Source organism: Neomonachus schauinslandi, chromosome 10 (assembly GCF_002201575.2).
Source record: "Neomonachus schauinslandi chromosome 10, ASM220157v2, whole genome shotgun sequence".
In the NCBI taxonomy this organism is placed as follows: Eukaryota; Metazoa; Chordata; class Mammalia; order Carnivora; family Phocidae; genus Neomonachus; species Neomonachus schauinslandi.
The window spans coordinates 115,182,502-115,210,293 of record NC_058412.1 but is presented as its reverse complement, the minus strand read 5'-3'; the positions used below and the strand labels follow the sequence as shown (position 1 = coordinate 115,210,293).

The 27,792-nt window shown below is 43.5% G+C and overlaps 1 protein-coding gene and 1 non-coding gene across 2 annotated transcripts in view; one reads left to right on the top strand and one right to left on the bottom strand.

Moving 5' to 3' along the window:
* PHF20 (PHD finger protein 20) overlaps nt 1-12,666 on the bottom strand; it is a 143,937-nt gene extending 131,271 nt beyond the window's left edge. Inside the window, exon 1 of the mRNA XM_021689055.2 lies at nt 12,557-12,666. The gene's annotated coding sequence lies outside the window, so the exon portion shown is untranslated. The remainder of the gene's footprint in view (nt 1-12,556) is intronic.
* Nucleotides 12,667-14,353: 1,687 nt separating this feature from the next.
* LOC123326092 lies at nt 14,354-14,456 on the top strand. Its single transcript, XR_006540876.1, has one exon. It is a non-coding gene; the product is annotated as a U6 spliceosomal RNA (small nuclear RNA).
* Nucleotides 14,457-27,792: the final 13,336 nt, after the last annotated feature.

Sequence of the window (27,792 nt, the reverse complement as noted above, 5' to 3'; positions counted from 1 at the left end):
GTCCCTATTTGTAGGGACACAAACTAGGTACTCAAAAAATGACAGCAGAATTTTCCTAATTCATAATACATTTACAGTTACTGTTGTATTGTCAGGGACTCTAGGTTTTATTTTGGAAGACGTGAAAGAGTACTGTAGCCATGGTAACTGGAGGTCCTGCCCTCAGCAACCCCATTGTGCTCAAGGAGAAGGAACTGAGGGCTCAAAGTAATAAAGAATTAAAGTGATAGATGGGTATGGAACAAGACCTTTCAACGAGTCAGCTGAGACAGAATCAGGGAAAAATAAACCCAGGGACACTCAAGGGAAGAATGTCAATCACCAGAAACTACAGAACAAGCTTTGTGATAACCTAATAGTGCTTACCACCAGGCTTGCATTCAACCTCCATTTAATGGTGATGGAGCCTCTGAAACTTAATACATCCCCTTTTCAATGGAAGGACACTTCAAGCAAAACACCAGCTTAAATCTTTATGCCTCCTTCATTCAATAAATATTTATTTTTTTTAAAGATTTTGTTTATTTGAGCAGGGCTGGGGGGAGGAGCAGAGGGAGAGGGGACAAGCAGACTCCACGCTGAGTGCAGAGCCCAACACAGGGCTCTATCCCACCACCCTGAGATCACAACCTGAGCCAACCAACTGAGCCAGCCAGGTGCCCCTCAATAAGTATTTATTGAATGCCTATGTGCCAGGTGCCGCAGAGAGATACTGGGAGGACAAGACTATCCCAACCCTGTTCTCTAGCAGGGAATGCAGGCAATAAACAAGATACACACAAAGAAGATAATCTCTGGCAGGATAAGCATCCTGGGGAAAAACCCAACAAAATATTGTGAACCAGTGACATGGGAGGACCACTTTAGATAAGGCTGTTACAAAGGACTCTGAGGAGCAGAGATCTGACAGAGATCTAAATGACGAGGAGACAACCATGGAAGGTCTAGGGGGAAAATTCTAGGCAAAGGGAAAGTCCTACAGGCAAGGTGCCTCAGGCGGGAATGAGGTCTCCTCTCCCTCACAGCCCTGTGCCTAGGAGGTGGAGACTAGCCAGCAGCCCACAGTGTTGTCCCATAAAAGCATAAACAGTATCAGCAGGTCCAGTGACATCTTGATCTCACAGGAGGAAGTTTCCAAGGGGACTCTTTGCCGAAGTTCTGTCTTGGAGGAAGGTCAGAAATGCTTAGGGATGGGGGAGGCAGACAGGTTTGACTCAGATTCTTACCAATCCTGGCTCCACTAATTGGCAGAGTTAAGATGAGAAAAATCACTGAGCCTCTCTCTGTTTACCCCATCTATAAAATGGGATTCATAACCCCTACCTCCTGGGGTTGTTGTGAGGAATGAGTGAGCTAATGGATGTCCAATACTTAGCACAATAAACACTAAATGTTCAGTACTGAAATAAAATGGTTGTGTAACAGTAATAGTAGCAGCAAAAAGGACATCAGACACAAAGGATCAGTCTAGTCAATATTATCATGAAATATTAACAAATAGTATCCAATATAGTAAAGAACATAAAAAGCATGTCTTTAGTCCTAGAGAGATGAAAAATTGGTTCAAGTGGGGGGCAAGGGCCCCTCCACCACTACCCTCATTTCCTCAAGGACACAGAAGAAAGATTGGATCTAAAGCAAAGACCAGTTCCATTCCTCAGGCCCTTCCCCAGGTGAAACTGTAAGAGCTGAATTAACCTCTTTTATTTGAGGGGGTTAGGAAGTAAGCAAAGGAGAGGGGGTGAGAAATTAGGAAAGGAGAAAGAAAAGAAAGAAATAGGCCAAAAATTCCCTTACCCTCTTTACGGATACTTGAAATGCTTTCTCCAAGAGCCAAGCTTTTCCTTCTACAATTAAAATCCAGACAGAGAGCAAACACAGGTTGAGTTTACTTATTCCAAATTACTGAGAATGAGTTGGTCAAATCAGTGATCTTCCCAGAAGCAGTGGAAAGGGCCTATTGTCCAGGCTGGGCTCCAGAATATATTTGCTCAATGACCTTTGGCACCTTACTCAACTTCACTGAGCTAATCATCCTATCCTCACAAGTTCGTTTTCTCCTCATCAGAGTTTAAGGCCCAAGACTGGCCAATGTGCCAAGCTAGAAACATGGATATCACCCTTGCCTCCCACTCACACTCACCACTTTGTAACACCTACTTCTAGGTCTCTGCCACTTCAGGCCCCCATCAGATCTAATCCAATTACTACAACAGCTTTCACTGGAGCTCAAAGCCCCTAGCCACACCCTCCCAGATCCAAATCAATACTGTCTCATAAACTCACATCTTCTGACTGCCTGTTTTACTACAGATACTATTCTAAGTGCTTTATATAACCAGCATCTCATTTAGTGTCTACCTTATAGATCTGTAGTGATGATGATGATAATTCTCATTTTTTTTTTTTAAGATTTTATTTATTTGTCAGAGAGAGAGCACACAAGCAGGAGTAGGGGCAGGCAGAAGTAGGAGGCTCCCCACTCTAAAATAAATTTCTGGGGGCACCTGAGTGGCTCAGTTGTAAAGCGTCTGCCTTCAGCTCAGGTCATGATCGCAGGGTCCTAGGATGGAGCCCCGCGTGGGGCTCCCTGCTCAGCGGGGGGGCCTGCTTCTCCCTCTCCCTTTGCCTACTGTTTCCCCTGCTTGTGCTCTCTCTCTCTGTTAAATAAATAAAATCTTTAAAAAAAAATTAATCAATCAGTTCAGGTTATATGTCAATTGTATCTCAATAAAAAAAAACACAGCTCAGTAGTTCCCCTATGGAACCAAGGTCAAGCTACTCAGTGTGGCATTAAGGCTGAGTGAGTTGGCCATTGTGACCAAACCAACCTCGGAGTCTCTAAAGGTGGGCGCTTAAAAATAGGACAGTAGGCAAGCTTAGCAGAGGGGCAGTGACACACAGTGGTTAGGTGCCAGAACTCTGGAGTGAGACAGGCTGGGTTTGGATCCCAGCTCCAATATTTTCCAGATAACCCTGTGCAAGTCATTTTCTCTGTGCACCTCAAACTCCTCACCTGTAAAATAGGAATAGTACCAGTACCAACTTCATACCTTCATACAGGTGTTGTGAAGAGAGAAATTACTTAGGCTCTCGGAGTATTACTGATCTTGCAGCCACACACACAGCCAGACTCCTTATAGTTCCAACCTCCAGGACCTTTGCTCGAACAAGCTGCTTTCTCTGCCCAGTCCTTCCACACCTACCCAAAGGGCTTGCTGGGCCAGCAGCCCACTACTATATTCTCCCAAGGCAGTCTGGCCTGTTCTTTGGGCCACAGCACACAGCACTCGACACTGAAACTGCCGGTCTCTGAGCGATCTCTCACAAGGCCCTGAACTCCCTCATAGGCAGCCCCAGCATTTAACAAGCAGTGCCCTTACGGGGTGGTCAGGTAATTGTTAAATGTCAACTTCCACACTGGCAGAATAAAAACAGGAAAAAAGACAAGTATCACTCCCCTAGAAGGAAGTAGGGATTCAAGACATCACGAGGAGGCTCTCTGAAAGTGCTACCCACGGGTAAATGAAGGAGCCCTTATTACTCCTTAGGGGCAGGGGAGGAAGGCAAGGCACAGGGAATGAGGCACCTGAAGACAGACCACAACTTTGCTCCTGGGGCCTAAGAAAGCTGTATTCGTTTTTCAGTCAGGGGGAGGCTCCAGTCCGTAAATGTTAGTATCTTATGGAGTGGGTTTGTAGGACTAACTTTTAGGAGGGAGTTTTTTTTTGTTTTTGTTTTTTAAAGATTTATTAAAGAGAGAGAAGAGAGTGTGTGCATGCAGGCACTCCCAAGTAGGGGGAGGGACAGAGGCAGACGAATCTCAAGCAGACTCCCCAAAGAGTATGGAGCACCACTCGGGTCTCCATCTCACGAACCAGAGATCACGACCTGAGCTGAGTCCGATGCTTAATGGACTGAGCCACCCAGGCGCCCCAAGGGAGCCTTTTTTTAAACATACCTAAGCTGTTTTTACAGGACTCCTTAATTGAGGTATCACTATATTACAAAAGAAAACAATTTGAATATGGAGTCATTACTCCATGGGGCCTCCAAAGACACTTCCTGAATTACAACGGTTTCACTGCTTATGGTGTTTTAAAGACAAAGTATTTAATAGTTAACTAATTCATTACCTTATTCTTTAAATATTAACTTTTATTCCTGGCCTTTATTATTAATACCAGGAAATGGCTTACATTTACTTCACCACAGGCTAAATCCTTGACAAATACCTTATTCCCAACAACGCAGAGAAGCTGGCAGTATTATCCCATTTTACTGAGGGAAAGGAGGCTTAGTGCAAATAATTTGCCCATGGTCACCTGACTAGGTGGAAGAGCTGGGATTTGAGAAGCAGGACCTCCTCTAAGACCCACTATACTTAATACTACTTTTAAAAATAGGACCTTTAGAAATATAAATAAATAAATGAGGCCTTTGGGATATCTGTACACTAATGATATTAAGGGATTACCGTTTCAGTTGTTCCGTGTAAAAATGAAAAAAAAATTTAAGTGTCTTTTCCTTCTCCACTGATAGAGTTACGGATAAAATACAAACTAACAAACAACATGAAAGGATTTTAAAAACAATTTGTGAGGAATAATAACATACACTCAACTCTTCACAGTTTACCAAGTTTTGATAAACTTATACATTAGGTTTTCTCACTCCCATTTTAAAGATTAAGAAATGGGGCGCCTGGGTCACTCAGTCAGTTAAGTGTCTGCCTTTGGCTCATGTCATGATCCCAGGGTTCTGGGATCAAGCCCCGCATCAGGCTCCCTGCTCAGCGAGGAGGCTGCTTCTCCATCTGCCTCTGCCTGCTACTCCCCCTGCTTCTGCTCTCTTTCTCTCTGTCAAATGAATAAATAAAATCTCAAAAAAAATAAAATAAAAAATAAAGATTAAGAAATGGGGCACCTGGGGGGAGACAAACCATGAGAAACTATGGACTCTGAGAAACAAACTGAGGGTTGTAGAGGGGAGGAGGGAGGGGGATGGGTTAGCCTGGTGATGGGTATTAAAGAGGGCATGTACTGAATGGAGCACTGGGTGCTATACGCAAACAATGAATCATGGATCACTATATCAAAAACTAATGATGTAATGTATGGTGATTAACATAACATAATAAAAAAATACAAGGAAAAAAAAAGAAATGGGGCACCTGGGTGGCTCAGTCAGTTAAGTGTCTGCCTTCAGCTCAGGTCATGATCCTGCAGTCCGGTGATGGAGCCCCATGTTAGGCTCCCTGCTCAGTGGGGAGTCTGCCTCTCTCTCTCTTTCCCTCTGCCCATGACCCCAACTTGTGCACTCGCTCTCTCTCAAATAAATAAAATCTTTTTTTTAAATATTTTATTTATTTATTTGACAGAGAGAGAGAGAGCACAAGCAGAGGGAGCAGGCAGAGGGAGAAAGAGAAGCAGGCTCCCTACCGAGTAAGGAGCCCCATGTGGGACTCGATCCCAGGACCCTGGGATCATGACCTGAGCCGAAGGCAGACGCTTAACAACTGAGTCACCCAGGCGCCCCTATTTTGATTTTTAAAAAATATTTTATTTAGGGCGCCTGGGTGACTCAGTTGTTAAGCGTCTGCCTTCGGCTCAGGTCATGATCCCAGGGTCCTGGGATCGAGTCCCACATCGGGCTCCCTGCTCCGCGGGAAGTCTGCTTCTCCCTCTCCCACTCCCCCTACTTGTGTTCCCTCTCTTGCTGTCTCTCTCTCTGTCAAATAAATAAATAAAATCTTTTTAAAAAAATTAAAATAAATTGCGGCACCTGGGTGGCTCAGTTGGTTAAGCGACCGCCTTCGGCTCAGGCCATGATCCCAGAGTCCTGGGATCAAGTCCCACATCGGGCTCCCAGCTCATCGGGGAGCCTGCTTCTCCCTCTGACCCTCTCCCCTGTCATGCTGTTTCTCTCTAATAAAAAAATAAAATTAAAATAAATAAAATCCTAGGATTATGTTCCTGACATGGGATAAGCTCTCATTAGCTCAAACCATCTTTTTTTTTTTTTTTTTTTTAACGTAAGCTCTAGGGGCGCCTGGGTGGCTCAGATGGTGAAGCATCTGCCTTTGGTTCAGGTCATGATCTCCAGGTCCTGGGATTGAGCCCCATGTCCGGCTCCCAGCTCAGTGGAGAGTCTGCTTCTCCCTCTCCCTCTGCCTCTCCCCCTGAGTGTGCTCTCTTTGTCTCTTTCCCTCTCTCTCAGATAAATAAATAAATCTTAAATAAATAAATAAATAAATGTAAGCTCTAGGGGCGCCTGGGTGGCTCAGTCGGTTAGGTGTCTGCCTTTGGCCCAGGTCATGACCCCAGGGTCCTGGGATTGAGCCCCACATCAGGCTCCTTGCTCAGCGGGAGCCTGCTTCTCCCTCTGCTTCTGCCTACTGCTCCCCCTGCTTGTTCTGTCAATTAAATAAATAGAACCTTTAAAAATAAATAAATAAAATAAATGTAAGCTCTATGCCCAATGTGGGGATTGAACTCACAACCCTGAGATCGAGTCCCTTGTTCTACAGACTGAACCAGCCAGGCGCACCCAAACCATCATTTTAAATCCTTCCCCAGACTCCTCCTCTCCCTCCTTCAACGAAGACCATGGATCCAGACACCACCTGCCTTTCATACAAACTGCCCTACTTATGCCTGGTGACTCACACCAGGCTCCTAAAATTTTATGGGATTTCTGCAAGCTCATTACTTCCATTATTTGGTCAAAGAAAGCAAAGAACAGCTGGATATCCACCCAGTCCAAGATCTAGCAAAGTTGTCACAGCATTACAAATCAGGGTTTCAATTTTCAACTTGTTACCCTAAGTTAAGGTTAGCCAGTCAACAACCTATAAGGCGCAATTGCTGAGAGAGAGAAGACAGGAACATCCTCCCTTTCTCTGAGCTTACAATCTAACCAAAGAGGCTCTAAGTAAGAACAGATTTTGGCTTAAAGAATGTTTATCATGAAAAATGTAAACTTCCCCCCAGTAGCTCCTAGAGAGATGAGGAAGGAAGGTTAGGGAGTTATATACAACCTTGAGCCCTGATTTCCAGGCAGTGTCAGCAACTGCCTTTGAGAATAATCAGGTGTTCTCAAAGAACTGTTTCACTCACTGATGAAGTTATTTGAAATCTAGATTTCTTATCATTGTCCTTAGCAATTTCTTGTCTGGGCTTTATGAGTATATTGTTAGGGAAAAAGCACTTAGAAGTCATTTTTAAATAGTGCTTGCACTCAGGATACACTTTCAAATTTCAGATAGGGAGTTTGAGCACCTTTAAAATCCTGGGAGAAGTACCAGGTGGCTGAACCCCCACAGATACGGAAGACCTTTGGGAGAAGAGGACTAAAAGCATTACATCTCACTTTCCCCAAACTCCAGCCAAAAGGAAACTGTCTGCTTCACTTTTAAATTTCATTCTGCCTACCCTGCTAATTCAAAGCCAAAAAGAAAACTGGAGTGGGAGGGTGCCTGGATGGCTCAGTCAGTTAAGCATCTGCCTTTGGCTCAGGTCATGATCCCGGGGTCCTGGGATGGGCTCCCTGCTCAGCAGGGAGCCTGCTTCTCCCTCTCCCTCTCTACCTCCGCCTGCCTGTGCTCTCTCTAGAGTTCTCTCTCTCTTATAAATAAAATATGTAAGAAAGCAAGCAAGCAAGCAAGCTGGGGTGGGGAGGAGAAAACACTTTTTAAATGTATTGTAAGATAAGAAAACTTACCAACATAGTTGTATATAAACTACAAGACTCCCTGTTAGTGATTCAGGAAGTACCTAACACTGAAGGAACACTGAGTAACAGTGAGAAGTTCAGGCAATTTTGAAGGAAATTAAGCATGGAACTGGCAGAGGACATGGAGGCAGAAGTATGTTGAAGTTGGGTGTGAGGACAAGCTGCCTGACTAGGCTAGAAAAGAGGCAGTGACAGGAGTGACTTGATCGATTGGCAGCCTGCCCAACAGAGCACGTGAAGGAAATCAGATCTGCTAACAACAAGCTCCCCACACACTGGGTTTCTAAGCAAGGTACTGACAAAGACTCAGAGCAGGGTAGACCTTGGAGATAATCAGCCCCTCATTTTACAACTGGGGAGAATGAGGCCCAGTAGCATTCAGTGACTTGCCTGAGGTCTCACAGTGAGTGGAAGAGCTGGGACTAGGGCCAAATGCAGATCAAATCCGTTACTGAAGAGGATCTGATATTCATGTGAGGGATGAGGGGGGAGGGGGAGGCACGGGACACAAAACAGTCTAGTCATTCAGGTTTGTCCTGATTAGAGCCCAGAACAGGATTATGCTGGAAAAAAGGCCACGACAGGTGACAGCCAGGGAAATAGGTGCAGATGACTTAAGACATTTAGGAAGGAAAAACCCACTAAAACTTATTTGGTACAAAAAGAGAGAGAGCATTATAAGCACTGATTGCTATCAAAGAATATCATCTTCCCACCAGCATTCACCTTTGTGAAGCTCTGGTACAGAGATAAGCCAGCAGCTTCTATTCAAGGTCCAGGCACCTGCCTTTCCCAGGCCCATTTCCAGAACCTAGCAAGGACTCCTTGTCAATTCCAACACATATGACCTACCCATGGTAGGATGACAAGTGAGGACCTAGAGAGACGAGATGGCTAACTACTATATCAGCCCTGCAGTATTCACTAGAAGACTCTACATCAAGGGGCACCTGAGTAGTTCAGTCGGTTGAGTGTCCAACCCTGGATTTTGGCTCAGGTCATGATGTTGGGGTCCTGGGATGGAGCCTCACTTCTGACTCCCCACTCAGTGGGGAGTCTGCTTGTCTCCCTCTCCGTCCCACCACCTGTGTGCCCTCATTCCCGTGTCCCCCCCTAAAATAAATCAATCAATCAAAAAAAAAAAAAAGAAGAGGAGCTTCTGGATGGCTCAGTCAGTTAAGCATCTGCCTTAGGCTAGGTCATGATCCCAGCGTCCTGGGATCAAGCCCTGGGTCCTGGGTCGGGCTCCCTGCTCAGCTGGGAGTCTGCTTCTCTCTCCCCCTGCTCTTGCGCATACACACACTCTCTATCTCCCTCTCAAAAAAATAAATAATCCTAAAACTTTTTAATTTTAAATTTTAAAAAAATTTAAAAATTAAAAAAGAAGAAGAAAAAGACTCTATGTCAAGAATTATGTTCAGGGACACCTGAGTGGCTCAGCCATTAAGTGTCTGCCTTTGGCTCAGGTCATGATCTCGGGGTCCTGGGATCAAGCCCCATGTTGGGCTCCCTGCTCAGCGGAAAGTCTGCTTCTCCCTCTCCCTCTGCTGCTCCCCCTACTTGTGCTCTTCCTCCCTCTGTCAAATAAATAAATAAAATCTTAAAAAAAAAGAAAGAAAGAAATTTTAGCCATGGTTTTAAAAGCTAAATGCTAAACTAACTGTAATTATGTATAACTAATAGTCCTCAGCAGGGGACTATGGCCTTGTACAAACTTTAGGGGATATGTCTAGATAAAGAGAAAATGGAAAATAATACCTCAGCGTAAGGCTAACCACCACCTTCCTATTTCCACAGAGATATCCTTGGCTTTGTGTATAGAACTTTGCTACTCAAAGTATAGTTCAGTAATATTGGTATCACCTGGGAATTAGAAATGCAGATACTGAGGCAGCAGCCTAAAACTACTAGATCAGAATTTGCATGTTAGCAAGACCCTTCCCCCAGAGGTGATTTATATGCACATTCAAGTTTGAGAAGCACGACACAGAATACTTTAAGGGTGCACTGTATATAGCAATACCAAAAAGATAAAGTACCAAACAGGCATATAAAGAGACAAAATATCTGCTCACTTTCTGTATATCATATTTTATTAAGTACTGATCAGACAGACCTTCAGTGTTTTTTAATCAATTTGGTATTTACTAACGACCACATGATCTAAATGTGGGATCCATTTCACTTCCTGAAATAACATACCTTAGCTCTAGAGCTTTCAAGCACATGAAATATAGAACAGTTTAGTTGTTCTGAAAATATAATAATGGTTAATTTTATGCAAGTTCCAACACTGAGTTCAGAGCACTTCTCTACAAGCCCCATTAATTCCTACAGGTTCCTGGGAGTATCATTAAATCCCCCAGCATCCCTAAGAAGCAGGTGCTTGGCAAACATCCAATCTCCAAATGAGATTCAGAAGGATGTGGTCCTGAAAATGCAGTACTTTCCTGCCTCATCTGCCAGTGTAGCTTCTCAGGCCCAAACTCTCTCCCCCACTGAGGCCTCATAGCTGCACACTCAAGTACTTCCCAAAAGGGAGAAAGGTCAGAGGTATCATTATCCCATAAGCACTTGGGATTCCAGCTGTGGAGAAATTAATCCGGTTAGGGGTTCAGGCAGAGAAGCCCTGAGTAAGATCTGGAAAGGCAGAAAGAACTACAAAAGAAAGAACCTACTGAGAGGCTTTTATAGAGGTCCCAGATATTTGGTCCCAGATATTAGGAGAGGTCCCAGATATTTGGAAATTCTAAGGTGGGGATTGGGAGCAAGGCTTGGCAGACATGTGAGAAAATGATGGGGAGAGATGAGTATCCATCCCCCACATGCACCTCAGGGACAAGAACAAAAAGATAAGAGATTCCTCCAAATGACCTCTTTTCTTGATAAAAGGAAGAAAGACAATATAGGGAGGAAGCTTATGAGTTGGAAGCAAGACTGGAAGAATCCCTTCAGAATGTTTTCCCAATATATGGGGGAAAAGCAAAGGAGAAAACAGTATCTTTTAACCAGAATCTTACAGGAAGCAAACCACCGGGAGAATTAAGAGTCCTGTGAATAATCAAAGAAAGGCAAGGGGATTCCTTTCCAGTTTAAAATCGGTGCTGGAGGGTCAGACAGTCCTGGACTTAAGGCCACCTCCAGCTCAAGGAGTAAGTAGAAAAGGGAAAATCTCTACAGACACCAGTAAGCAGAGCAGTGTCCAAAGGGAGTTAGAAACCAGAAAAATGCAGAAAATGGGATAGGGCAAACTAAGATAGAAGAGTTTCTGTTAGTAGAAAGCATAAAGATAAAAGATAAAGTAGACATACGAAAGACAACATGCAGGCACCCTTTTGGAGGGGGATCTTTTCCTTGGGGGAGGGGAATTCAGGAGATGTGACTATAGGAAGTATGCTTAGAAAAAAGGTCGCAGAGGCAGAGAAAGTGCTGTGCAGAAGATATGCATTCACCAGAGGAAGGAAGAGGAAATGGGTGCCCTGACCAAGCAGGGAGAGCACCTAAAAGGGAAATGGGGTTCCAAAGAGGAAAGGAAACTGAGGAATGAAAATGTCTTGGATAGAAGAAAAGCTAAAAAGGATAGGAGGCATGCTCAAGAACCAAGGATCATGGCCCCGGAATGAGAAGACTTAGAAAAAAATGTGTGTCCTCCCGACTTAAAAGGTTTCAGGAAGGTGGCTGCACCCTGAGAACTGTACAACCAAAAGGGGTGGATTCTGTACATTTTGGAAACACAGGAAATAAATACACTCTCAGATATGAAAATGAGTCCCCCCCAGGAAATAAAGCAGTTCCTCGATTTGAGGAACTCATGAAAATGAGTGCAACCCCAAGAATACAGTGACTAGAAAAAGCAGTGAATTCCTTTATTTGTGCAACCGCAAATATCCACCTACAAACTTCAGGATTTGGATCGCATTTTCAGTAGACTCTGGAAATGAGGAGCACCCCCAGATTTCAAGGGCTGGGGAAACGAAGTAGCCCCTAAATTCAAGAAATTTTGGAAAGCATGTTGCAAGATCTGGGGCCTGGAGAAGGCGATTCTTTCTTGGATTTGTGGGAATAGAAGCACCCCCAAAACTTTGGTTACTGGACCCCAGATTTGACTCAATAAAGGGGCAAAACCCAAAATCTGAAAGGAGTGCGTGTTCAGATTGGAGGCTCGGAAAAGGGAGTGTCCTCCCAATTTGGGGGGGTGCCTGAGAAATGGGTTACATCCTCCGTTTGAGGGACTTTGGAAATTAAGATAAAACCCCAGGGCTGGAGTTTAAGAAAGGGGATGCACCACATTCTCTAAACTATAGAGAAAGGGGACACTCCCATAGTCAGGGGCTTGAGAAAGGGGTGTGCTCCTCAGAATAGGATAAAAGAGTCAATAAAAGAAAACGCGTTCCCAAAGCACAAGGTAAGAGCAGCGGCTGGTGGTGGAGCTCCCGGGGACCACACAGCTCAGCCTCTAGCCCTAGCGCTTACCCCCCACCCCCAACACGGCCCGCTCGGCGCCCCGAGCCCGCACCCCGCGGCCCAGCCCCCTCGAGCGGCGCTGATTGGCCGCGGCCGCCGTCATTCCCTCGGGCAGCCCTGAGGATTGGGCGCCGCTCGCACGCCCGCCACGCTCTCAGCAGCGGTCCCCCGGGCCTCCCTCCGGGCTGGGCGAGCGGGGCCGGGCGGGGAGCGAGGCCGGACAGGGGACCGGAGCAGCCGTGGCGGCCGTCACCGCTCCCGCTAGCACACCGCGCGCAGCGCGCGGGCCTGGCCCAACCCGGCCCAACCCGGCCCCGGCCAGCCGGCTTCTCCTCGCCGCGTCTCGCCGCGAGCTCACCTCACAGCCCCGCTCCGGCTGCGCCGCTCCAGGACCAACCGACAGAAGGACTCTGCGTGCTGCGCACCACGTGACCCTCGGGACGCGCCCAGCGTATCCCCCGCCCCCCACACACACGCACCCTCGCCACCACCGAGTGACGCAGCGCCCCAGCTGCCCCGCCCTCGGCCCCGCCCCGCCTGATCCCCGTGGAGATGGCTCCCGCGGGCCACGCCTACTGCCCTGACGCGCGGGAACCAGGCCGGCGCCCTGATCCAGAGCACGAAGTCCCCATTCACCCATAACCACTGAGGTAACTCGAAGCCTGGGACTGGACACTACCCATCACCTGTTAATTTCGCCGCCTAAGTGCATCTCGAAGCCTCCCACTTTTCTCCATCCCGCTGCCGACACTCCAGTCTAGGCCACCTCTCTCTTAGATGATGGTGGTGGTGCCCTCCATCCCATTACCCTTTCCCCTTCCAATCCATTCTTCACACACAGACAATGGAGATTTTCAAAACTCAGGTATAATCACACCCACACCTTGCTCAAAACCCATTGCCCACTGTTCTTCGGGGGTTGAAATCTTAATCTCCACTGTAGCCTATCAACCAGGCTCTTCGAAGTCTGAACCTAACCTGCCTTTCTCACATTCTCACACATCCTGCTTTCTCACGTTCTCGACCTCTTTCTTTTTTTTTTTTTTTAAGATTTTATTTATTTATTAGAGAGAGAGAGAGACAGCGAGAGGGAACACAAGCAGGGGGAGTGGGAAAGAGAGAAGCAGGCTTCGCGCCGAGCAGGGAGCCCGATGCGGGGCTCGATCCCAGAACCCTGGGACCATGACCCGAGCTGAATGCAGTCGCTTAACCAACTGAGCCACCCAGGCGCCCCTCGACCTCTTTAAAGTAAGTGCTCAAGCCAGGTTCCTTGCCGCCTCAGGGTCTTTGCACTAATACCTCCAACACTTTGCCTCATTAACTCCTAGCTAGGAAAGGATTCCAATTGCTGGTGTGCAGAGGAGCTATATTTTGCCTCTGGGGACCTAGGTGGGAGTTGCAGCCACAACCAAAGGGTATGAAATGTTTTCCCAACGGGACTTGGGAAGTCCCAAGGAGAAAGGCTGAACATTTGTTATTTTTGAGGGACATGAGGACTTTAATTTACATCGGAAAGACAAAGCAGCCAGATTGCACTTCTTAAAATGTAAATCCAGTCATGTCACTGCCCTGCTTAAAATGGCCAATCCGTTCACCTGCATCCTTCACCCTTGTTCATCCTCCAGCCACAATGACTTTCTGTCAGTTTCTATGGTTCTTTCTGAATTCTTTCCAGCTGCTGGATCATCAAATAAGCTGTTGCTTTTTGCAAAGCTGACTCTTCATCATGCAGGTCTGTTTGTCATCACCTTAGTGAGACTCTCTTTAGCTGCATTATTTAAAAGTGCTTCACTTGATCAAACGCCTGCCCCTTGACAATTACTCTCTACCTAATTACTGTTCATTTTCAGCAGAGCACTAACACAGTTTTAATTATTTCATTTGTTTGTTCTCTTGATTATATTTGTCTATTTCCTAAATTAGAGTTAGGAACTATCTTATATCAACTGAATTGTCAAACCTGACAAATAATAGATGTTCAATGTATTATCTGTCAAAGGAATGAAAGGAAAGAAAATGATATTAAAAAAAACTAGTAGATTCTTCTTTATGGCACAAGTCCATAGGAGAGGTGTTCTTCAAATCAGGCTTGAAGAGGGCATTACCTCCGGGCAGAGGAAGAGGTTCTGGGAAACCAGGGACAAAATCTTCAGCTGTGTTCACTTCAGCAGCACATATACAAAAATCATAACAATACAAAGATTAGTGTGGCCCCGTCCAAGGATAACACGCAAATTAGTGAAATATTCCATTTGTGTTAAAAAAAAGAAAGAAAAGAAAAAAACTTCAGGAATTTGAGGACCAGAACCACCTGCAAAAACTCAGCTCAGTGCTCCAATACAATAAGAAAGGACCTTCCCAGGATCCTCTCGGTTTATGTCTCTTAACATGAAATTGTTCAAATGTTAGTGGCTGGGGCATCTGGGTGGCTCAGTTGGTTAAGCGTCTGCCTTCAGCTCAGGTCATGATCTCAGGGTTCTGGGAACCAGCCCCATGTCAGGCTCAGCAGGGAATCTGCTTCTCCCTCTCCCTCTCCCTCGCTGCTCTCTCTCAAATAAGTAAATGGAATCTTCAAAAAAAGAAAAAAGAAAGAAAGAAAGAAAGAAAAAAGAAATGTTAGTGGCTGTTGTAGCATAAGAGGATTTGTTGTCCCACAACCATAATTAATGCCAAGAATCCCGACTCAATAGCCGCACATAAATACAACCTGTTTCTTCACTTACTCAGCCTGCATGCATTGAAACTAGGGCTTGAGCTGAGCACCAAAGACATGGTAGAATGAGATGTAGGCCCTGCTCTCAAGGATCTCACAGCCTGGTAGAGAAATCATTGCAATTTGTAAGTTAAAGTTCTCTTTGTCTGTTGCAAGTTCAGGCACTGACACTGTTGCCAATACAAGTGAAAGAGAAATATATTACAAGGATATTAGGGGCCTATAGCGTGCACTGGAGGGCAAGCACGGAAAACAAGCAGACAGAAAAGCAGCTTCACCAAGAAGCAACTGCTGCTGCCAACAGCACCACACACCACGGCTGGGATTCAGTCCTAACATCCTTTTGTCTTTGAGTCACTCACTTAAGAGGCAAAAATCTTGGCCCAGAGCCGCTGTTGATTGGTCAATCTCAGATCACATGGATTAGTCCAGGCTGCCAGGAAAAGAGAGGAGCAGTATGCCCCTAAGGATATTCCCCCGAGTTGGGAAAAGAGGGGAGAGCTGATGCTGGCCAGGCAAAAATAACTTGATACGGATATGAAAAAAGTACCTTGGGAGTTAAGCTCTTCCTGATTCCTGCAGAAACCTGGCTTGCCAGCTTCTTCTAAACTGGACCTTCACTACCTGCTAGTCACAGAACTCCAGTTTGCAAAATTCTGATCTAAAGTCCCGGTCTTACCCCTGCCTCCTTAGCAGCATCCCTCTTTGGGCCTTAAGATTCTCCCCAGCATCTCACTAGTAGTCGGTCTCAACCTCCAAATTATGTCTTAGAGCCTTTCTTTGTGCAAGATAGGCATTCAACTAATAGTTACAATTAGTGAATGAGTGAAATTATGAATGTAAAGCAGCCTCAATTCCACGAAGTAGAATCTCTCCTGCTAAGTGTCTAACGAGTTCAGAACTCTGGTCCCAGCCTGTAAAATGACAGCTCCACAAGGAAACCCTACATGCATGTAAGGTATATAGTAGCTCAAGAGGCGGGCAGTATCTGCATGGAAAGTCCTTTCACTCCCTACGAATCACTTTTCTACTTAAATTGTCAAATTTAAGTTAAATAGCATATGAGAAAATTTATTATAAACTGCAAAGTTCTATATAAATGATTTTCTGATTGCTTTCTTACTAGATTCGTCATCATCTAGAGTATTCAAAATGTCCCTGGCTAAAGAGAAACAGAACTAAAGGCCTAACATGAGATAGGATATTCAGTTAGAAAACTGATCTTTCTCAGCCTCTAGCCAGCAAACCTTTACACTCTGTCCTTATGCAACCCCAAGGTATTTACAATGAGTCTGTCTAGGGAAAAGGGGAAAACTAAAATAGAAAAGCAAGCCCCTCAGCTGTGACTCACACTCAAAGACCCCATATACTCAGAGTATCACAAGCTTGAGCATGTCAGTCTCCAAAGTAGGAACTGGGGTATGATATCTGCAGCACTCAGCTGAGTGTGAGAACTCAGGAAGCCGGAAACCACAGTCACAGCAGCATCTGAGAGGTCCAAGAACCTTCACAAGGCCCCGGGGGACCCAAGGGAAGCAAGTTGAGTCTTGGCCCTGGCCTGAGGTCTTCCAGTCTGGACCTGATGGAAGGTTCTTGAGCTCCCCAAGCCTTAGTGCTCTCCAAGTGAGGGGGAGGAGAATTAAGTAGGAATTCTAATATATTTCCAGCATTTTGCAAGATTATGGGGGGGTGGGAAGAAGAGGAAAAGGAGAAGAGAACATTTTTTTATTCTTGTCCTAGATACTAAAAAGAATAATAAGGGGCACCTGGGTGGCTCAGTTGGTTGAACGACTGCCTTCGGCTCGGGTCATGATCCTGGAGTCCTGGGATCAAGTCCCGCATCGGGCTCCCTGCTTAGCAGGGAGTCTGCTTCTCCCTCTGACCCTCCCCCCTCTTGTGCTCTCTCTCTCTCTCATTCTCTCTCTCAAATGAATAAATAAAATCTTTAAAAAAGTAAAATAAAATAAAATAAAATCCACCTGGATCACTTCAAGGGACTAAGTCCTCTTCTACTTTGTCCTTTGGGAGCCCCAGTACCTAGCACTGTTCTCTATAATTTAAGCATACTTATTAAATATTTCTTGTGGGTTGAAACTCATGCCAATCCAGAGATAAAGAGAAAGGGGGAGGAATGGAGGTTAAAGAACTTTATTAAATGATCAGTCTCTAAATCTGTTGGTACTCCACTCCCCAAATGTCTTATAATTTAATTGTAAATAGTTAATGCTATCCATATGGTTCAAATCCCAGAAACTATATAAAAGGCATACAATGCAAAGTCTCCCTCAATTTCTTGTCCCTCATTGGTCCTGTTTCCACTGGTTAACCACTACTCTTACTTTCTTATGAATCTTTTCAGGGTTTCTTCATACATATATAAGCAAATTCAAATATAAGTTCAAAAAAAAACACCCCAGATATAAGTTCAAATATATTCTGACTCTTCTATACAAAAGGAAGCATGTTTTTAAGTTTTTTGTTTTGTTTTGTTTGTTTGTTTTTTAAGTTATCTCTACACCCAATGTGGAGCTCAAACTCACAAACCTGAGATCAAGCATCATGTGCTCTCCTGACTGAGCCAGCCAGGTGTCCCCAAAAGGAAGCATTTATTGTCCTCCACCTTACTTTTTTCACTACACAACATATTTGAACACCCTGGAATACATTTTGTACAAGGGCATAAAAATAACTTCTTCCTTATCTTGTTTTATATTACTGCTCCATAGTATCTCTTGTGTGGATAAACTGTAATTTGTTTAATCAGTCCCTTATCAGAGGCCATTTAGGTTGTTTCCAATCTTTTGCAATTTAAAAACAATGTTCCGGGGCGCCTGGGTGGCTCAGTCGTTAAGCGTCTGCCTTCAGCTCAGGTCATGATCCCAGGGTCCTGGGATCGAGCCCCGCATCGGGCTCCCTGCTTGGTGGGAAGCCTGCTACTCCCTCTCCCACTCTCCCTGCTTGTGTTCCCTCTCTCGCTGTGTCTCTCTCTGTCAAATAAATAAATAAAATCTTAAAAAAATAAATAAATAAAAATAAAAACAATGTTCCATTTACAAATAGTAAAAAGCACATGTGTGCATACAGAACTATAGTCTAAATTCTCAGAAATGGAAGCTCTGAGCCACAGGAGTATAGGCATTTATAACTTTGTTAGAGATTGCAATTTGCCCTCTATAGGTTCCCCAAAGATATAACTCCACAATTGCAAAATATGTCACAAGTAATCTGTTACTTGTAATAATTAAGATCCAGTCATTTATTTATAGTTTAAGAAATAGAAGGTGTTTCAAGATTATTCCCATTATATTAATTCTCGTTTACTTTCATTCCTGATAAGGAAAGAAATGAGTAATGTTGCAGTTTCTAGCTAGAAATGTGTATAACCCACTGTACAACTGTGTATATCACACATGTCAATGTCCCCCTGTGTGTCATTGAAAGAGATATATTGGAAGTTATCTTGATGATCTTTTTTTTTTTAAAGATTCTTCTTTAAATGCTTCTTAAGCATGAAAGGACAAGTCATTAAGGAAAATATTATAAATTCAACAACATTGAAAAATCTATTCTATCAGGGTGGGGCTAAAAAAATTCTATCCACAAATGTACATATATATAAACAGATGGTTTGCAGTATGTAGGGAAATGAGAGTGGGAGTGGAGGCTAAGGAAGTGTAACTCAAACAAAGAGGGGCCACTTTGTTTCCAATGTTCATAAACAATGTTGCAATAAGAAAAAAGAACGGAGGGAAGAAAACCAACTTAAGATAGAACATGGTTTTAGCTAAAACGAAGCCCAGTCTGGGGAAGATTAAAAAGGTGATGATGGGGGTGCCTGGGTGCCTCAGTTGTTAACCGTCTGCCTTCGGCTCAGGTCATGATCCTAGGGTTCTGGGATGGAGCCCTGCATCTGGCTCCCTGCTCAGCGGGAAGCCTGCTTCTCCCTCTCCCACTCCCCCTGCTTGTGCTCCCTCTCTCGCTGTGTCTCTCTCTGTCAAATAAATAAATAATATATTTAAAAATTTTTTTAAAAGGTGATGATGATCGCTTCTCAGCCTTTTGGCTAAGATCAAGTGTAAATAGGTGATGATGGTTTGGAGAGAGATTTTAGTTTTAAAAAGAGAAAAAAACAGTGTTGCAATAAATAATTCTCTTACTGATGATCATTCACAATGTTTCCAATTGTTATAAACAGTGCTTCAATAAACAGCCTTGTATGTTCAAAACAGGAAAAAAAGAGAAAAAGTGGGGTTGTGTCTGGCTTAATGGAAACTGCACCAAGAAACAAATATATGAGTATATCTGTAATTATGCACATTTGATGTTAAAAAAAAAAGGAGTGGTGGTGGTGAAGAATGTTAGTAATCGACATTCTGCTGCTCAAACCCCACTGGATTCCCTCTTACCTGCTTATTGACTCACTAAGACCTAAAAGCTCTCTCCCCCTTCTTTGTTGCCCCACACTTGTGCATTTGAAATCTCACCTCCTAGACTTTACCCTACCTAGCACAACCCACAGTTCCCCTGGGCCTAAAACCATATCTGACATCCAATCTGGATTCCGAATTCCAGGCTCTAAATAGCACACTAAAGAAAGTCATTGGATGGTAATTATGGAGAAACAGGTAGTCACAAGTACTCTCACACCTTATTCCATTTTCCCTGCTCTCCTTGTCTATATTACTGTCTTTTTTTCTTTTCTTGCTACTTAATAAACCCTTTTCAGGTCTTTACACGTTTCTTTTTTTTTTTTTTTAATTTTTTTATTTAAGTAATCTCCACACCCAATGTGGGGCTTGAATTTACAAACCCTAGATCAAGAGTCACATGCTCCTCCCACTGAGCCAGCCAGGTGCCCCTGGGTCTTTAAGTTTTTTATTTATCCTAGTTGCTAAATTATCATCCCTCCTCCTCCTCTTATTTTCAGTGGACCCTTTTTATTGCAAGAGGTAAAATAGAGGCAGAAACTTCTGCATACTTGGCTAAAGTAGAAATGAAAGGCTTCATAAAAACCCAAAAGACAAAACCTGACAACTACAAAAGAGCTAGATCCTGCCCACATTTAACTCTCCCTGCCCCAGAGGGCTTCTGCCCTCCCACCACATGCCTTGGAGTAGGACCTCTGACTTTTCAAAGGCCAGATGACAAAAGAAAAGTTATATTTATATTCCCTACAGATTTTCCAAATTTTCCTTTCACCCCTACACCCTCACCTTTGCCTGCCTCCCCTTCCTGTTCTACATCAAATCTTTCTCCCTTTTGGAAAAAACAATAATGATGATAATATTTAGTGAACATTTACTCTTTGCTAGGCACTGTGCTAAGTACTTTACATGAATTATTTCATTTAAAACAATAACCCGTGGAGGGGTGCCTGGGTAGCTCAGTCGTTGAGGCTCTGCCTTTGGCTCGGGGCATGGTCCCAGGGTCCTGGGATCGGGCCCCGCTTCGGGCTCCCTGCTCCGCGGGAAGCCTGCTTCTCCCTCTCCCACTCCCCATGCTTGTGTTCCTGCTCTCTCTGTGTCCCTCTCTGTCAAATAAATAAATAAAATATTTAAAAAAACAAAACAAAACAATAACCCTTGGAGAGGGGTCCTATTTATTATCATCATTTTGCAGCTGAAGGAATGGAGGCCCAGAAAAGATAAGTTGCTTGTCTAAGGTCACATTGCTAAGAATAATATAAGCGCAGGGGTGACAGGCTGGCTCAGTCAAAAGAACATGTGACTCTTAATCTTGAGGTCATGAGTTCGAGTCCCATGTTGGGTGTAGAGATTACTTAAATAAAACTTTTTTAAAAATCTGTTTCATATCCTTAGAATTTAAAATTCATAATGGTAGGGACACTGTTTTGTTTACTGCTATATCCCCAGTGCATGGAATAATGTCTAACATGAAATAGGAACTTAAAATTTCTCATGATAGTATCAAACAGTATTTTTGGAGTACTTCGGTTATGCCAGGTACTCTAAGCTTTTTACATATTTATTTTCTCATCCAATCTTTATAACAACCTTATAAGATTTAACAACCTTTTAAATGTGATGTCCAAAACTTTCCAGTGGCCAGGGGGCCTGGGTGGCTCAGTCGATTATGCATCTGCCTTTGGCTCCTGTCATGATCCCAGAGTCCTGGGATCAAGCCCCATGTTGGGCTCTCTGCTCAGCAGCAGGTCTGCTTCTCCCTCTCCTCCTGCTCCTTCTCTGTCTCCTTCTCTCTCTTGCACGCGCGCGCGCGCTCACTCTCTCTCTCAAATAAATAAATAAAATCTTAAAAAAAAAAAAGCTTTCCAGTGGCCTATCAACAACTCTGTCTCTGAGAAAAAAAAGGAAAGGTTGATTTTCAGCATTTGCAGATCTATTTGTGGTATAAATACCCACACTGTGGCTGATTTCAAACTACCTATGTGAGATCAACTGGCTCACAAAATTCCTGGACATTTTATAATTGATTCATGAGCCGGTCCAAGTCCACTCCAGCACACCACTGGCTACTGTTCTTCCAGAGCATGGAAGCCCTTTCACAAATTAGCCCTTATGTACCTTTCCAACGAAATCTTCTGACTTTTCAACTCACCCACGCAGCCGAATTTGAAATCATACAGAATTCCTGTCTGTGTGGGAACATGCCCTGCTTGTCTATACTTAATTGTCACTGGGCAACATGTTCTATTTCTGAGTTCTTTCATCCTTCTTCTTTACATCCTGGCTTTATACTGATGCATCTCCAAAGCAACCCCAACTAATTCAACAAATAGTTGTTAAACAACCAGCACATTCCAGGCAGGATGCTAGGAGCTGGGGGAGGCGTGGAAAGATAAAGGAGAAGCAGTCAGTGTTCTCAGAGTAGCTCACAATCTGGTAGTGAAGTCAAATGTGTAAATTGAATTACAATCCAGTAAGAGCAATAATGAGAGATTGATTGAGTCTAACAATGGTAGTCATGATAAAGGCCAACTTCCTAGAGGAAGTAAAACAAACATCTTCAAGGACAGATATTTCTAGGCAGGGAGATGCAGGCCATCTGAGACTTTGTGAACAGATTAAGAAAGTGGGGTAAAACAGATGATAAGGCTTCCTGCATTCCTCTGTGCTCCCTAAAACCTTCAGTGGGAAACTACTGCACTCTGTATAGCAGAATTTCCAATGGGAAAATGATCAATGTCAATTAATAGATCATGACCATAGGACTTAAAAATAAAATCTTTTTTTTTTTTAAAGATTTTATTTATTTGACAGAGAAAGACACAGTGAGAGCGGGAACACAAGCAGGGGGAGTGGGAGAGGGAGAAGCAGGCTTCCCTGTGGAGCAGGGAGCCCAATGCGGGGCTCGATCCCAGGACGCTGGGATCATGACCTGAGCTGAAGGCAGACGCCTAACGACTGAGCCACCCAGGCGCCCCCAAAATAAAATCTTTAAAAAAATAAATGGGGTGGGGTGCCTGGGTGGCTCAGTCAGTTAGGCGTCTGCCTTCGGCTCAGGTCATGATCCCAGGCTTCTGGGATCAAGCCCCGCATTGGGCTCCCTGCTCAGTGGGGAGTCTGCTTCTCCCTCTTCCTCTGCCCCTGCCCCTGCCTGTGCTTTCTCTCTCCCTCTCTCTCTCTCTCTCTCAAGTAAATAAATAAAATCTTTAAAGAAATACAATAATAAGTCAACATCTTGAGAAATGTCTGCCAAGATTTTATATCTGTTGGTTTATCATCAAATCCATGGCTAGCAAAGTAGATATTCTGTTGCTAGATCCAAGACTGCCACAGAACTTGATAGACTTGCTTGAATCAGTACAAACATTGGAAAATGTAGCAGAAAACATTGGAAATGACAAACCAATGTTGGTGGCATATGGAGAAAAGGACACAAGATAAATATATAAATAATAAAAAAAATAAAGTTAACACTGTGTGTCAGCTACTGATTTATGTGCCTTATTTACATTAACTCATTTAACTTTTGCCTCATTTTTTTGAAATTTTTTAAAGATTTTATTTAGGGGCACCTGGGTGGCTCAGTCTTTAAGTGTCTGCCTTCGGCTCAGGTCATGATCCCAGGGTCCTGGGATTGAGCTCCGCATTGGGCTCCCTGCTCAGCGGGGAGCCTGCTTCTCCCTCTCCCACTCCCCCTGCTTGTGTTCCCTCTCTTGCTGTCTCTCTCTGTCAAATAAATAAATAAAATATTTAAAAATAAATAAATAAATAAAATACAGTTTTTATAAATAAATATTTATTTATTTGAGAAAGAGAGCACGAGTGGGGGGGAGGAGCTCAATCCTGGGACTCCATTCCGGACTCAGGGATCATGATCTGAGCTGAAGGCAGACGCTTAACCAGCTGAGCCACCCAGGTGCTCCAACTTTTGCCTCAATTTTATAAACTAGGTTCTATTATTATCCCACAGATATTTCACAAATGAGAAAACTGAGACTTAAAACATATTGTATAGTTCACTCCATGTTACAGACATACAATGGAGTGCTGGAACCAGCTTCTATTGATTTGCAAGAGCTGATAAATATTCATTTGGTAGCTTAAAATAGGCCGTAGTGGGGGGCGGGGGGACGCCTGGGTGGCTCAGTTAAGCATCTGCCTTCAGCTGAGGCGCCCCTGGCATTTTTTTTTTAATCTAAACAAAAATTATGTCTTGGTATTCATAGCTGGATAAATTGTAAACTAATAGCAAAAATAATAGTTTATTTTTTGAATGGTGCTAAGGTCTTCACGTACATTATCTTAATCTTTTTACTTAATCCTCAGAGCCGTCTTCAAGGCTGGGAAAAGTGAAACTTAGCTAAGAGATAATTGTGCAGAATTACAATATGTAGGAGAACGGATGAGAACCCATCTCTGTTCCTGCCTGCTCTATACCTACCCTTCTCTATGAGAATTGGTAGGTGAATTTGTTAGATCCACAGAGTTAATTTGCGTGATGGGGTTTCATTGTAATTGTAGGGCAACAGAAGGATGTTATTACGCTTGTGGGAGTGATTTGGCATATGATTAGAAAAACAAAAGCCTATAGGCCTTAAAAAAGACATTAAGAATTAACTGAAGGAGGGACGCCTGGGAGACTCAGTCGGTTAAGCATCCAACTCTTGATTTTGGCTCAGGTCATGATCTCAGGGTCCTGGGATCAAGCCCCACATCAGTCTCCACGCTTAGCGGGGACTTGCTTTGAGGATTCTTTCTCCCTCTGCCCCTCCTCCCACTCAAGAGATCTCTCTCTCCAGTAAATAAATAAATCAAGATTTATTTAAGCAAAGATTTGAGGGCTTTTTACTTCCAGTATCTCCCTCCAGCATCTTGCTCTAGATTCTAGAGGTCCATAGAAGATCGCTTTTTTTTTCCTTCTTTTTTCCTGAGGTAAATTTCACATAACATAAATAAATCAAGATTGATTTATTTACTGGAGAGAGAGAGCATGAGCAGGAGGAGCAGAGGGAGAGGGAGAAGCAGGCTCCTAGTTGAGCAGGGAGCCTGATGCGGGACTTGATCCCAGGACCCTGAGATCCTGACCTGAGCCAAAGGCAGACGCCTAATGACTGAGCCACCCAGGTGCCCCGTAAATAAATAAATCTTTAAAAAAATTAACTGAAGGCTGAGGGAAATGGGGAAAGACATGTAGAAGGTAGCATTTGAACTGGATCTTGAAGAGTAAATATCAGAACCTTACGTATTAGTCAAGGTCATGCAAGGAGGTAGAAACCACATGCTACGAAAGAGAATTTAATATAATGGATTGTTAACTACGTAACTGAAGAAGTAAAAGGAGAAATCTAAGGTATCATGGTGGTAGTAATTGTAGGAACACCTACCACCTCTAGGGCTGAGGAAGTAAAGGGTAGAAGTTGGAATTACTAAAACGTAAAACTTAAAAAAAAAAAATTAAAAGAAGGGCCAAACAGCTGAAATTTGGATGTCTGAAGAGGAGGTACTGCTTATGTCTCTGAATTGGGGGGAAGGGCCCCATGGGGTTGAGACCCAGACCTGTGAGTAGGAGGCACTGGGCAGTCAGTGCTTGTGTCTCTGAAGACAGAATAATGAGACTGGTTCTATAAGTATTGGAAAAACTGCATTCTGATTCAGCTGCTTGTAATGGGAAGGGACTGCCACTACCGGAATCGAGAAGCTTTGCTGGATGCCATAGATAGGAACAGGAAGCAAACAGGAAGGAGGCTTCCATCATTCCTCCTGAGCCTTGCAGTGTTCTTCTGGTAGTCTCTATTGGGAGACCTTAATAGAGAGCCACTATGAAAGGAGAAATATTTGCAGAGTCCCAACCCCAAAAATCCTAAAGCAGAGGGTGGATTTAGAGGTGAGAAAATACCTAGTAATGACTCACCTTACCTGGTCAGAAGGCTCTGTATGGCCTGGCTTTTTTTCATAAGCTTTTTTTTTTTTTAAAGATTTTATTTATTTATTTGACAGAGAGAGACACAGTGAGAGAGGGAACACAAGCAGGGGGAGTGGGAGAGGGAGAAGCAGGCTTCCCGCGGAGCAGGGAGCCCGATGTGGGGCTCGATCCCAGAACCCTGGGATCATGACCTGAACCGAAGGCAGATGCTTAATGACTGAGCCACCCAGGCACCCCTTCATAAGCTTTTTTGCTACAGCCACATGACATTTTGGCAGATGCTTAAGGACAGCATACTTCCTCCTGCTACAAGGCCTTTTGCATATTTTAATCTATGACTGGAATGTTCTTCACCTATTAAATGCCCTTTCTCACACTAAATCTTCCTTTAAGATGTTTTCATAACACTGTAACCTCTCTTGTAGCATCTGTCACAGTTGTACATCTTTTTACAGATATGGTCTTTTGATCAATGCCTGCCTCCTCCAACTAGATTGTAAGTTCCAGGAGGGCAGAGGCCATGACTGTGTTTGTACTCCATTGTTTGTTTTCCTAGTGCCTAGTTTAGTAACTAACACATTGTAAAACTTCAGTATATATTTGCCTGAGGAATTATTTCAATATCCTGAAGAGAGAGAGTGAAGCCATAACATGATGAGAGATGTGTAGTAGAAAGCAAAGATTTGAGGGCTTTTTACTTCCAGTATCTCCCTCCAGCATCTTGCTCTAGATTCTAGAGGTCCATAGAAGATCGCTTTTTTTTTTCCTTCTTTTTTCCTGAGGTAAATTTCACATAACATAAAATTAACCATTAACTATACTAATGGATCTAATTTTTGGTATTTACTACATTTGCAATGTTGTGCAACCGTCATCGCTAGTTAGCTCCAGAACATTTTCATCATACCAAAAGGAAATCTCATACCCATTAAATAGTCACTCCCCGGGACCCCTGGGTGGCTCAGTTGGTTAAGCATCTGCCTTTGGTTCAGATCATGATCCTGGGGTCCTGGGATCGAGTCCCGCGTCGGGCTCCTTGCTCAGTGGGGAGCCTACTTCTCCCTCTGCCTCTGCCTGCTGCTCCCCCTGCTTGTGCTCGCTCTCTTTCTCTCTCTGACAAATAAATAAAGTCTTAAAAAAAAAAAAAGTCACTCCCCATACTTCCCTCTCCACATTCCCTGGTAACCACTGTCCGCAGAATGGAATTACCCATTCTGAATATTTCATACTACATATGTGACCTTTTGTGTCTGGCTTCTTTCATTTAGCATAGTGTTTTTGAGGTTCGTTTACTTTGTAGCCCATATTAGTACTTCATTCCTTTTTATGGCTGAATAATATTCCATTGTATGGCTATACCATCTTTAGTTTATGCATTCATCAGTTGATAGACATTTGGGTTCTATTTTTTCGCTACTATGAATAGTACTGCTATGAAAATTTGTGTACAAGTATTTGTTTGAAAACATATATATATATGCCTTTAAACAAAATCAAGAGTTACATGCTCTACCAACTGAGCCAGCTATGTGCCACTGAAAATATATTTTCAATTCTTGTGTCTATACCTAGGAATGGAATTACTGGATCATATGTTAATTCCATATTTACCTTTTTGAGAAACTGACAAACTGTTTTCCACAGGAGTTGTACCATTTTACATTCACACCAGCAATGTCTGAGGGTTCAACTTTTTCCATGTTCTTGCTGACATCTCTTGTTTCTTTTACAACCACTGCATACAAGTCATATATTCCAACTCAGATGCTTCATTTATATATGGAGGTAGGACCTGGTTACTTAGAGATATTTAGACAAATAATGTCTCTTTGGCCCTCCTTCAGAAAATAATTGTTAAGGATCTGTTATTTCTGGTTCCAGAAAAGAATGAGCCTACTAAATACATCCTTATTTTCTGGGCTATTCATTGTATAGGGCCATTCACTCATATCAAGTAATCACATGCTTTCATTCAAAATCATTGCGGGTTGATACTTCTTTTGTTTTTCATACAACATTTTCTTTTTTTTTTTTTAGATTTTATTTATTTATTTGACAGAGAGAGACACAGCGAGAGAGAGAACACAAGCAGGGGGAGTGGGAGAGGGAGAAGCAGGCCTCCCGCGGAGCAGGGAGCCCGATGTGGGGCTCGATCCCAGGACCCTGGGATCATGACCTGAGCCGAAGGCAGATGCTTAACGACTGAGCCACCCAGGCGCCCTAAACTGGAAACTCTTGAAGGAAAGAGACTGTGCTTTTATTTTGTACCCACAAATTGCCCTGCAGTGCTGAAAATACTGAAGGTGCTAAATATTTATTGAATGAATTAGTAAACGGTATATTTCACTAATAAAATTCCAAAAGAGTATTCTAAATTATGTTTTGTTATATTGAATTTTTTTACTTTTGTTTTCAAGCTAAAATAATATTTTGGACAATTCTTTTGCCCATGGAATGGACAAATGGGCTATATTATCACCTTATTCATGGGTGCCCCTTAGTTTTCTTGATCCCATAAATATGGGAGGTTAAGA